This window comes from Saccostrea cucullata, unplaced genomic scaffold (genome assembly GCF_032062105.1).
Source record: "Saccostrea cucullata isolate Sc308-1 unplaced genomic scaffold, CSIRO_AGI_Scuc_v1 ctg1333, whole genome shotgun sequence".
NCBI classification, from domain to species: domain Eukaryota; kingdom Metazoa; phylum Mollusca; class Bivalvia; order Ostreida; family Ostreidae; genus Saccostrea; species Saccostrea cuccullata.
This window is the reverse complement of record NW_026921475.1, coordinates 52,189-64,596: the sequence shown is the minus strand read 5'-3', so window position 1 is coordinate 64,596 and position 12,408 is coordinate 52,189. Positions and strand designations below refer to the sequence as shown.

Sequence of the window (12,408 nt, the reverse complement as noted above, 5' to 3'; positions counted from 1 at the left end):
ATGATGTTTTTAAGGGGAAAAATAAAAGTAAAAATAGTTTCTGTCTGCCCCAGAACGAAAATATTGCAAAATACCCTGGTATTTCTTCCTCCCTATTGTACTCGTGCGCAGAAAAGTGTTGAATAAGTTTCCATAGTTAGCATGGTCTCAGTTATCCACGAATGAATGTGAGAAGACCAAAAAATGTGATTTAATCTTTTTAAAAAAAGTTTTAAGAACGTATTTCTCACCTTTGCATGCTCCAGTTGAATGTTGTTTACAAGTTTGAGCTAAAAATAAGAGTTGCGTGACCTTGACATAACCGAAACAACGAAACGGTGTATACAACCTTTATTTTTCCGGCACTTAGATTGTGCAGTCAATTTTCTTGCAGTTTAATTGTCATATATTCGCTAAATACTCATAATTTTATAAGTCTTTCTCTGTATGCTACAGGTATCTTAAAATTACGGTATGATTTTGACTCACTGTGCCGCTTTAAAATAAAATCATATTTTTGAAGTACATGTATATGTATTCAATAGTTTTAATTTTATACTTTGTAATTCAACTTGTTACCCCCATCCAAAATTGAGCAATGTAAATTTTTTATCAGACAATGTATTTTTGAAAGATGTTCTCTCAAAGAACAGTTTCTAGATGTAAACTGACAATACATCGAGTTGTGTCCCAGGACCTTGAATGATGTAATCCCCTGTTATCTTTGGTATTTCCTTTATCCCATTGTTAAGGGAAGGACCCTGACTCCATTCTACTTTTCAGAAATTCCACCGATTTTTATTCCTATGGACAGACGCTCACCAGCATTAGGCGTAATTTGTCACTAGCTGATTTCAGCCTCAGCAAAAGCTACTGCAGATTTTCAGATTTTTGTAATACCAGGTATTGAAATCGTGTCTATTTGGATCGCCAGGACCAACACTGAAAGAGAGCGTGGTAGATAAAACATGGGCATTTTAAGACAATCATTACTGGTGGAAAATTAAGGCATATTCTGTGTAAACACAAAGGCATATTCTGTGTAAACACATAATAAAACAGAGGTACAGTCAATCATTTCTAAACCACAACATATCCAAACAACTTTTTTTTATTTAAAAAAAAAAGATGTAAAGGAATGTATGAATACAATATTAGATTGATTGGTAAAGGATTGGATCCCAAAATGCGAGAAAGGAAACCGGCTCAGCAAGATCAGCTCAGAGTTTGTAGTGAGTGCAAGATATTTTTCTCAACCAAATGTTAAAATGGTACACCTCAAGCTTTAAGGTTTCGTCAAATGTCAACATGTCTAAAAAAATATTTTTACAATAGCTCCAAAACTATGAGCGGTAAATGTTTACGGTATATAAATATTTCATTGATTAATACAATAAAATGCCCCGCCACAGCATGATACGCCCGTTAAATATTGTTCAGTAATCATGAATTGGTTAGGATGCAAGAAAATCAGGTAGCCTTGATTAACAGATTGACACAGATTTCAAGTATCTATTTTCCATTTCTTATCATACACCTCTAAGAGGCTTACAGTGTACGGATTGAATATGCATTTCTTATTATACATCTCTAAGAGACTTACAGTGTAGGGATTGAATATGACAAATAATACTAGTGAGACATGACTGCAATTTGTAGCAAATGTATAAAAATTGAAATATAATGGGTTTTTTTTTTCAATTAACACATGTATAATTAGTTTTAATCATATTGTACAATGCTAATTTAGTTTTAATCATACACTAAAACATCAATTTGAAAGATCTTAATCTGGACTAGCCTTCAAAACCTCTTAATTAGCACAAGCATATATAAGGCCATTTCTTTTTGCCCAACTCTCAAGAGAAATTAAGATAACTGCTGCACCAGATCTAGAGGTGCTCTTAGCTCCTGACAATAAAATCATTAATTTCTCTCTAATTTGGCATGCAAATTTCTGCTATCAAAATTCTTCTTGACAAGTTGGATAGAAAATTTTGTACCAATAAGGCTGATTTCGAGTCTACTGATGATTTGCTAGAAATCAAGCTACAAAAGTCTAAGAAGAAAGTTAAATAATCAATTTATGCAGGGAACTTCATCAAAGAAGCAAGGTATTATTCTTCAGATGAACCGCCAGAATCCAAGGTAATGTAAACAAGGCAAAGTAAAGAAGGTAACAAGAAAGAAAAGAATCATGGAAGAAACAAAAGTCTTTGAAAGTGGAGAGCTCAAAAACACAGATCCTCATGGTACTCCTGCTACCCAGATATCTGGGAAAACAAAATCTGTGGAAAATTCAGAAGATAAACTATGAACTGCCAGACCTAGATTTTATGGAAAACAGTAACACGGAGGACATTCTTGCCAGAGCTGTCCAACTGGCTGATGTTCCACTCGATCTAAATTTCTGATTTCCACAATATAGACCCTGACGTTTCATTCACTGTTTCCCCACAACATCACAATGATCCCTTCAACGCTACACAAACCCTTCAACCACCAGCTGATTCTTCTGGAGATAATGTAAATATGCAAATCAACAGGGATCCAATGGCTTTCTACCAATAAACATTATATTGCAAAGATCCTACATTTATGTCCAAATTTCTGACTATTACAAAAGTTTTGCCAAATTGAGAGAAAGAGATGGCAGAGGATACTGGAGGAGTTCTTCGAGATCTTCTTACAGACTATTGCAGGAAAATGCTAAAAGAAATCTAATGAAAAGTATTGTTCCTGGAAAAACAAGGAACACTGTAATTTCAAAAACTGGTCTACTCAGTGTAGAAAACAGGGTCTCTTATTTGGAAAGGTAACAAAACATTTTGGAGGAATTCGCAAGTTCATGTGGGGCTTACCTAACAGATAAAATACTTCCAATTCTGAAAACCAAAGATTTTGAACCAAGGCTGAAACAAAAACACATCCCTCTTCTTTGGAAAAACAACAACTGCGAAAGTATGAATTCAAAATTCAAATGAAATAAACTCTCAATTAGCTAACATAAACCTAAGGTCGATCGCACATAACAAATGAGTTCTAGATTAGAAAAAAGATAAAGATAAATGATTGATTTTAAATACATATTAATTTAATTTTTAAATACATCTCAATGTCATTTGAGTTTTAAATGTAAGCCTATATATGGACATTTGAAGGATGGGTTAATATTAACTTTTGATTCTAAGAAAATAAGTATATGATGCAGATTTCTGCTAAGTTGATTTTCTTGATATCCAAACAGAAGCTCAGATATTTTTTTTTCTTTTGATAGATGTTGCAAACCCAGGGAGTAGAAAGTCTCCTGCCTTTGATTTTGCAATAGGCAGCCCCCTAGAAAATATTTCGCAGGAGTTGGGAAAGCATATTCACGTCTCTGAGTGCTCCAAGACAGCTCTTCTGAAAGTGCAGAAAGACCTCGGAGGAGGAGGGATCATTTGTGCTGATTAAGTTAGCCAATTTCTTAGTTCCATGCCGAGGCGCAGCCAGGCGGATTCATCAGGTAGGAAAAATTATAAATAGGGGCGTATCTGATGTAAAATATAAAATTACAAGATCAGTAGTACATTTACATGATCATTGCTATTACAATGTGTACATAGTCTTTTAAGTAATGGTATCATGCTCATCTCCCCAGCTCCACTGGTAGACGTGCGATTTGAGAGCAGAATTTGACATGTCTTTTTCGCAATATTTAAGTCATTTTCAACACTTAAATAGTTAAGTTTCATAAAGTTTCTGACAATAATTTTAGATGAATTTTTATATCAGAGTGTCATGTTTGTGTAAATTGATTCTTTAGTGTTGGCTTGAAGCAGTAGACACACAATCTTGATTAAAGGATTAAAATAAAAATGTTCATTACAAATACGAGTCCCAGATAGCCCACCTGAAAATAAAATACGACGAACACAGTCAATTCACATGTAGATTCTTAACAATTTCTTTTTGTGAATATGTAATTAAATATTGCTATATAATATACGTGAAGTTTTTGTCTTTAAGGTACATTGATACTTCGATAAGGGGAAATAAGTCTTAATGACACAAATGTCCATTATTCGTTTATAAATTTGTTTAGTACCTTTTAGTCCAATTTTGCCCTGCAGGTCTCGCTATAGTTGTTGGTATTTTATGCTGAATATACATTTGCTTTGGGAATTCATAAAAGTTTTTTAAAAATTTCAATACAATTTTACCGAATTTTTAATTTTAGTTATCATGGCAACATTAATCAACAAACTCAAAAACACAAAACTGAAAATAGTGTTTGCCAGTATAGTTTACTTGCATGCCAAACTATATCATAATCTAATACTGTAGGAGGAGTAGCATTTTGAATGAATTTCACAGAAATTTCTATTATAGTAACCAATGCAACACCTTTGATCGATATCAAAAACTTATATCTTTAAGTGTAGTCTACATGTGAGCTAAGTTATTTTGAAATCAGACAAAAAATGTTGGATAAGTAGCCTTTTATTATATTATTTCTATCTTAAGTAACTAAGGCACAAATCAAAAACCGATGCAGAGATTGTAGTCTTCCGTGTGCCAAGTTATATTAAAATCAGACCAAAACTGCAGGGGGAGTAGCATTTTGAAAAATAAAATTACAGACAAACGGACAGACAGAGAGGCAAATATACTACAAAATGAAGTATGCGTCATTTTGGATTTAAAAACATCAGCTTCATCTACTTCATTTGACATATTTTTTCATGATTTGATAATTATATAAATGTACTAATGTTCAAAATTGAATCTAAAATAATCATACCATAGTAATGTATTTAAGTAAAACTGATCACAAATAAAAGATGAATGAACCTTTTCTCAAAATAATATATTATTCAATGTATTGCATTCATTTGTATTCTTTGTGTTTAATATACTTAAAAATAAATTGTCAATATTGATGTCTCTCTTTATCGAAATTTGGAGAAGCGAAGCAGATTAAAAATACAATTGAAGTGGAAATTATGAATTTATGTCTCGATACGTATATCTGAAACGTTAACAGTGACATGTGTTAAGCTGTATCAAATTTAAAATACAAAGTTTGGAATATTTTGATATATTTTATTTTAGGATAAGTATTAAAATCATTGTTTCAAATTAAAAGGAATTTAATTGCTTGTTTGCTTCTTTATTCTTAGTTAAAAAATGGTTCTTTTTAAAGGACTTGAATATTATTTTATTTATCCATTTGTTTGTATCTCTCCATTTGTTTGTATCTCTTTCTTCTAACTATTTGACTGTCTCTTTAAACATCCGGGGCTTAACGACGTTCCCTTGCCTATATAGAAAACAGTAAAACTTCAATAATAACCATTTATATAGCACAAGGGTATATATAAACATTTTGACAAGTGATATCTCATTGTTCAGGAAAGGTGGATGTGTGTTTCTCTTAGATATAACAAGCCTTTTATAAATTTAATATCATTAAGGGTTGCAACTGCAACGCTTAATGATACACCAGTGTGTATCATTAAGCGTCGAATATGTCGATATTTGCTTGATTCATTAAGCGTCGATGTTGCAATGCATTTGTGACGCTTAATGATATAATTCTATCATTAAGCAGCGATCTAGCATCAGCGGTTGATGATGTCAGCTATTAATGCAATAATTTATGGCATTAAGCGTTGCAATTGCAACGCTTAATGCTATTTCTATCATTAAGCGGCGTTTTATCATTAGAGGTTGCTACAATGCACTCCAGCTAAAATCATTCCTGAGCTTCCATTCACGCCTGTTATTGCCAGACATGCATCCCCCACCTACCAACTCTTTTTTTCCACACCTTCACCAAGTAAAAGAATATTTTATGTAAGAGGAAAATACATTAAATTCTTTAGGTCTAAAACATATGCAGTGGTGGAAGAAGAGGAAGTGGGCATGGTTCCTCTAAAATGGCTCACAGAAAACGAGAAACAAAGTAGATGGCCAGCAATGAAATCTACCAAAAAAGTGCAGCTTCCTGTAAAAAATGCAATCCATCCGACGGCAGATTTCTGAAAGTTACCTGTCCATTTTTTTTATACACTGGTTTGATGACGGATATTTCCCGATCATGAAAAGGAATACACGGCGGGGGTGATCGAACATATTACATTTTCAAGAAATAAATGTTATTTTTTCTATCACTTGATATTTTTATTTTATGTTTCGGCTGATTGACGTATCAAGATATTCCTAAATATACCTTTATAGAGGGGCATCCCACTCCACCACCAAGCCCCTATTGGGCAACGTTTGACCTTCTCAGATACCAATTCCTGCTATGAATGTCTCGATAATTTAAGATAAGCAGTGTTTCATCATATTTCATTTGGGTCCTAACTGCATTCTTTGAAAAACGAAGAACTACCAATACACTACTAAATTGTGTAAAATCTATCGGATAAGGCGCTTTTTTATTTAAAGAGTGTTTGGTGGTTGAAATAATTTTTTGATATAAAAAAAAACAGGTATGGCCGGTAAGAAGTATTGACTTGTCCGAAGAATTTATCAATATGTTACACCTAACAACTCTGGTGTACTCCCAGTTTCTATGAAAATTTCAGAACTCGGAGAAAAAACACAAGTTATTATCAATGCTGAGGCAGACTCCATCATTACACCTTAAAACAATTGAACACCATTTGACCAAGCACCTGATCACACCTCTGATGTTTCGGAGGTCCGTGTTTGCTCTGCTTTTATTTTGTATATTTGTTTAATGGACGTTGATATTGAATACTGTTCGTTATTTCCATATCCTTCTTAAAGACTATATTAAACAACAGCTAGTCAAAGGCATAAAAAAACACCAGTTGTCATCAATGCTGAGGCATTGATCACAATGATCCCTTCAACGCTACACAAACCCTTCAGCTGATTCCTCTGGAGTTAATGTAAATATGCAAATCAACAGGGATCCAATGGCTTTCTACCAATAAACATTATATTGCAAAGATCCTACATTTATGTCCAAATTTCTGACTATTACAAAAGTTTTGCCAAATTGAGAGAAAGAGATGGCAGAGGATACTGGAGGAGTTCTTCGAGATCTTCTTACAGACTATTGCAGGAAAATGCTAAAAGAAATCTAATGAAAAGTATTGTTCCTGGAAAAACAAGGAACACTGTAATCCAATCACTTTATTTTCAAAAACTGGTCTACTCAGTGTAGAAAACAGGGTCTCTTATTTGGAAAGGTAACAAAACATTTTGGAGGAATTCGCAAGTTCATGTTGGGCTTACCTAACAGATAAAATACTTCCAATTCTGAAAACCAAAGATTTTGAACCAAGGCTGAAACAAAAACACATCCCTCTTCTTTGGAAAAACAACAACTGCGAAAGTATGAATTCAAAATTCAAATGAAATAAACTCTCAATTAGCTAACATAAACCTAAGGTCGATCGCACATAACAAATGAGTTCTAGATTAGAACAAGAGGCCCACGGGCCTTATAGGTCACCTGAGTATTGTGTAACAACTTTCAAACAATTAAATTTGGTTCGTGTTTTAAACCAGAGGCCATGAAATTCACAATTTTGAAAGAGACACCATTGCTTATCATGATTAAAAATACTCTACTTACTCAATACCCAGAGGTAGATCAGAGTTACAAAGAGAAAATGTTCTTCCACTCTATAACCAGTTGTGCACCTCACCCAAAAAGAACCACTGACCTTGGGGCCACATATTTCAAAATTTTGCAAATTTTATCATAAAATGGTTGATTAATACCAAAAAGCAGGTTTCAAAGCATTAATTTATTTTCAGATTATGTAGCCCCTCCCCCCCCCCCCTCGGGACATAAAAAAAAAAATTTTGCTAGATGCACCTTTCTTCATCATAAATATATATACTTGGATCATTGGCATAAAATTCACAATTATGGAAAAGGCACTCTTGCTTTTCATAACTATATGCTTAGTTAGTTTATTTAATACCCAGAAGCAGATATTAAGAAGATTTTCAAAGAATAAATGCATTTTCACTATATAATCTATAGAGCCCCGCCCTAACACCAGAACCCCTGACCCTGGGGCCATAAGATTCACAAATCTGGAAGAGGCACTCTTGCTCATCATAACTATGTACTTAGTTAGTTTATTTAATACCCAGAAGCAGAGAAGAAGATTTTCAAAGAATAAATGCATTTTCACTATATAATCTATAGAGCCCCGCCCTAACACAAGAACCCCTGACCCTGGGGCCATAAAATTCACAAATCTGGAAGAGGCACTCTTGCTCATCATAACTATGTGCTTAGTTAGTTTATTTAATACCCAGAAGCAGAGAAGAAGATTTTCAAAGAATAAATGCATTTTCACTATATAATCTATAGAGCCCCTCCCTAACACCAGAACCCCTGACCCTGGGGCCATAAAATTCACAAATCTGGAAGAGGCACTCTTGCTCATCATAACTATGTACTTAGTTAGTTTATTTAATACCCAGAAGCAGAGAAGAAGATTTTCAAAGAATAAATGCATTTTCACTATATAATCTATAGAGCCCCGCCCTAACACCAGAACCCCTGACCCTGGGGCCATAAAATTCACAAATCTGGAAGAGGCACTCTTGCTCATCATAACTATGTACTTAGTTAGTTTATTTAATACCCAGAAGCAGAGAAGAAGATTTTCAAAGAATAAATGCATTTTCACTATATAATCTATAGAGCCCCGCCCTAACACCAGAACCCCTGACCCTGGGGCCATAAAATTGACAAATCTGGAAGAGGCACTCTTGCTCATCATAACTATGTACTTAGTTAGTTTATTTAATACCCAGAATCAGAGTAGAAGATTTTCAAAGAATAAATGCATTTTTACTATATAATCTATAGAGCCCCGCCCTAACACCAGAACCCCTGACCCTGGGGCCATGAATTTCACAATTTTGGTAGAGGACTCAATGCTTATTACATTCATGCTAACAGTTTGCCTGCTCGATGTCCATGAGTAAAGAAGAAGATTTTTAAAGATTGCAATAATTTTAGTTGTTTTGGCCCCACCCCTCAGGCCCCAGGGGGGCGGGGACCATGAAATTCACAATTTTTGTTCCTCTTCACCCATAGATGCTGTATACTAAATTTGGTTGAAATTGGTTCAGTGGTTTCAGAGAAGAAGCTGAAAATGTTCAAATGTTAACACACGACACACGACACACGACGCACGACGCACGACGCACGACGACGGACGAAAACGGATAGCAATAGGTCACCTGAGTTACTCAGGTGACCTAAAAAAGATAAAGATAAATGATTGATTTTAAATACATATTAATTTAATTTTTAAATACATCCCAATGTCATTTGAGTTTTAAATGTAAGCCTATATATGGACATTTGAAGGATGGGTTAATATTAACTTTTGATTCTCAGAAAATAAGTATATGATGCAGATTTCTGCTAAGTTGATTTTCTTGATATCCAAACAGAAGCTCAGATATTTTTTTTCTTTTGATAGATGTTGCAAACCCAGGGAGTGGAAAGTCTCCTGCCTTTGATTTTGCAATAGGCAGCCCCTAGAAACTATTTCGCAGGAGTTGGGAAAGCATATTCACGTCTCTGAGTGCTCCAAGACAGCTCTTCTGAAAGTGCAGAAAGACCTCGGAGGAGGAGGGATCATTTGTGCTGATTAAGTTAGCCAATTTCTTAGTTCCATGCCGAGGCGCAGCCAGGCGGATTCATCAGGTAGGAAAAATTATAAATAGGGGCGTATCTGATGTAAAATATAAAATTACAAGATCAGTAGTACATTTACATGATCATTGCTATTACAAAGTGTACATAGTCTTTTAAGTAATGGTATCATGCTCATCTCCCCAGCTCCACTGGTAGACGTGAGGTTTGAGAGCAGAATTTGACATGTCTTTTTCGCAATATTTAAGTCATTTTCAACACTTACATACTTATGTTTCATAAAGTTTCTGACAATAATTTTAGATGAATTTTAATATCAGAGTGTCATGTTTGTATAAATTGATTCTTTAGTGTTGGCTTGATGCAGTAGACACACAATCTTGATTATAGGATAAAAATAAAAATGTTCATTCTAAATATGAGTCCCAGATAGCCCACATGAAAATAATACGACGAAAACAGTCAATTCACATGTAGATTTTTAACAATTTCTTCTTCTGAATATGCAATTAAATATTGCTATAAAATATACGTGAAGTTTTTGTCTTTAAGATACATTGATACTCTGAAAAGGGGAATAACTCTTAATGACACAAATGTCCATTATTCATTTATGAATTTGTTAAGTACCCTTTGTCCAACTTTGCCCTGCAAGTCTTGCTATAGTTGTTGGTATTTTATACTGAATACACATTTGCTTTGGGAATTCATAACAGTTTTTTAAAAATTCCATATGAGTGTGCAGAGGATAATGACCCATAAACTGTGTTTCATTTTTATTTCCGTGTCAGAAATTGATTCATATTTAAATCAGTAATTATGAAACGCAATTGATTGGATTATGATGTGAACTTTACAGAAAAGTTCTGCTTTTCTACACGTAATTTTTTGTCATTGTAGCTAGTTGGAACCACAGGGGCATCTTATCCACTTTGTTTGCTACTTTCATTTTGTATAACAAAAATTATTGTATATATTTTACTATTTTATACACTGTGAAATTCTTGAACATATAGACTTTTTTCTCATTATTGTATACCAGGTGAACGACAGCTACTCCTCACCCCATGGGGAGGAAGGGGACATAGTTTTGCTTATGCCAGCAAGGCAGATGTTGAAATGTCAAATACTGGCCTTTGCGTTGGAGGATTCACTCAGCCAGATCGCATGGCTGAGATCATCTATGAAATGAAAGAGAGCAGTGACAGCTTGTTTGAAAGAGTTTTATTTTAGATGTTGCCATGATATATGTACTCTGGAGGTTGAGTTGTAGTTTATAAATTAAGCAGGTACTTGTATTGGCGACACTGCATTCTTCAGTTTCTAATTGGAGGTAGATTATTTATTATTATTAAAGTACGGTTAATAGAAATGAATAAATTGTGTTTAATACTGAAAATATCTTTTTAATTTGATACTTGTAACTTAATGGTTTAAAAAAATTAACAGCATTCTTTTATCGAATAAAATTCATTTATGGCAAGCACAAAAAGAATAGAGACGTAGAGGAAAATTAATATTTACAATGCATTTGCCTTGTTATAAGCCTCACAATGAGTGTCTTTATTTTTATTCATGATTATATGCAAAAAAAAAATCAGGAAGATTAAGGCAGCCAATGAGGAATTCAGATTTCAGTATTTGTTGCAGTCATTAAATCCTGTGTATCAGGAGATATTTCGTTTACATGAAGGAAATACTCCTAGAGTGTACAGATTTTCTCCTGAAGCATAGGAGTATTTTAATGAGATAGAGGTAAAAGTACCCTTTGGCGTGCTGGAACAGTCTCCGGCCATGGTTGTGGATAGCAGCGATGAAGAGGATAGCGGCGCAGAAGAAATGGAATCGATAAGGTGTCCTCTCGGATCAAAATACATGGATCAGTTAGGTCGTTTGACTCTAATTCTCCATGTATTTACATCCGTCCTGCAACAAGTACTGGGAAGGATGGCTGGAAGCATTCAAATTCCCCTTGAAAATCCACTGGCCAATGTGAATGAGGGTCCTTCTCATGATGCATCACCAGGGTCTGATCAGTCTAGAGGAAACTGGAAACTATCTATGATGATGGAGAAATACTCGGAATGATGCACAATGTAGAAAATGCTCTGAGAATGATCAAATGTAAATTCAAAACTCTTTTCAAATTATCGTATCATTCTGAATAAGAATCATTTATTTCACATACATCATAGAACAATATCTTTAGGAAAAATGCCCTACAATACGTGTACTGATAAATATTAAGTAAAAAATTTTATAAGAGAACATCTTTTTTTCACTAATCAATAATTCAATCTTTAAAAATGTTGAAAAGGGCAATAACTCACTTAATTCAGGCATTGTACTTTCAATTTGAAATAATCCCCTTATATTCACAATTCAAAAGTATCTTTTAAGTAGGAAGTATTACGTTCAGCATCAGAATCAAACATTAGAACCAGTTTTCCCCATGGGGATCCAGGATAGAATAGGTCCTCAGTACCCCCTTGCTTGTCGTAAAAGGCGACTAAATGGGGCGGTCCTTCGGATGAGACCTTGTAGACCGAGGCCGCGTGTCACAGCAGGTGTGGCACGATAAAGTAAACTTACGAGTTCCATTTTGGTTGAAGAAGCAGCTGTCAATGATATAAAAAAGCCTGTATTTTAATTTGTCGTGGGGAATTGTTGTGTATAAAGTTGAAAAGTCGTAAGTTTTTATGCTGTAGATTTTTGTAAAGTCTTTTGATTTCAAATTGTCCAAAAGTTCTTTAGATTTTTTAAGTATCCACATCTGA

General features: G+C 34.3%; 1 pseudogene; it reads left to right on the top strand.

Annotated features, from left to right (window-relative positions):
* The first annotated feature begins 2,176 nt into the window (after nucleotides 1-2,176).
* Nucleotides 2,177-11,719, top strand: LOC134260082 (uncharacterized; annotated as a pseudogene).
* Nucleotides 11,720-12,408: the final 689 nt, after the last annotated feature.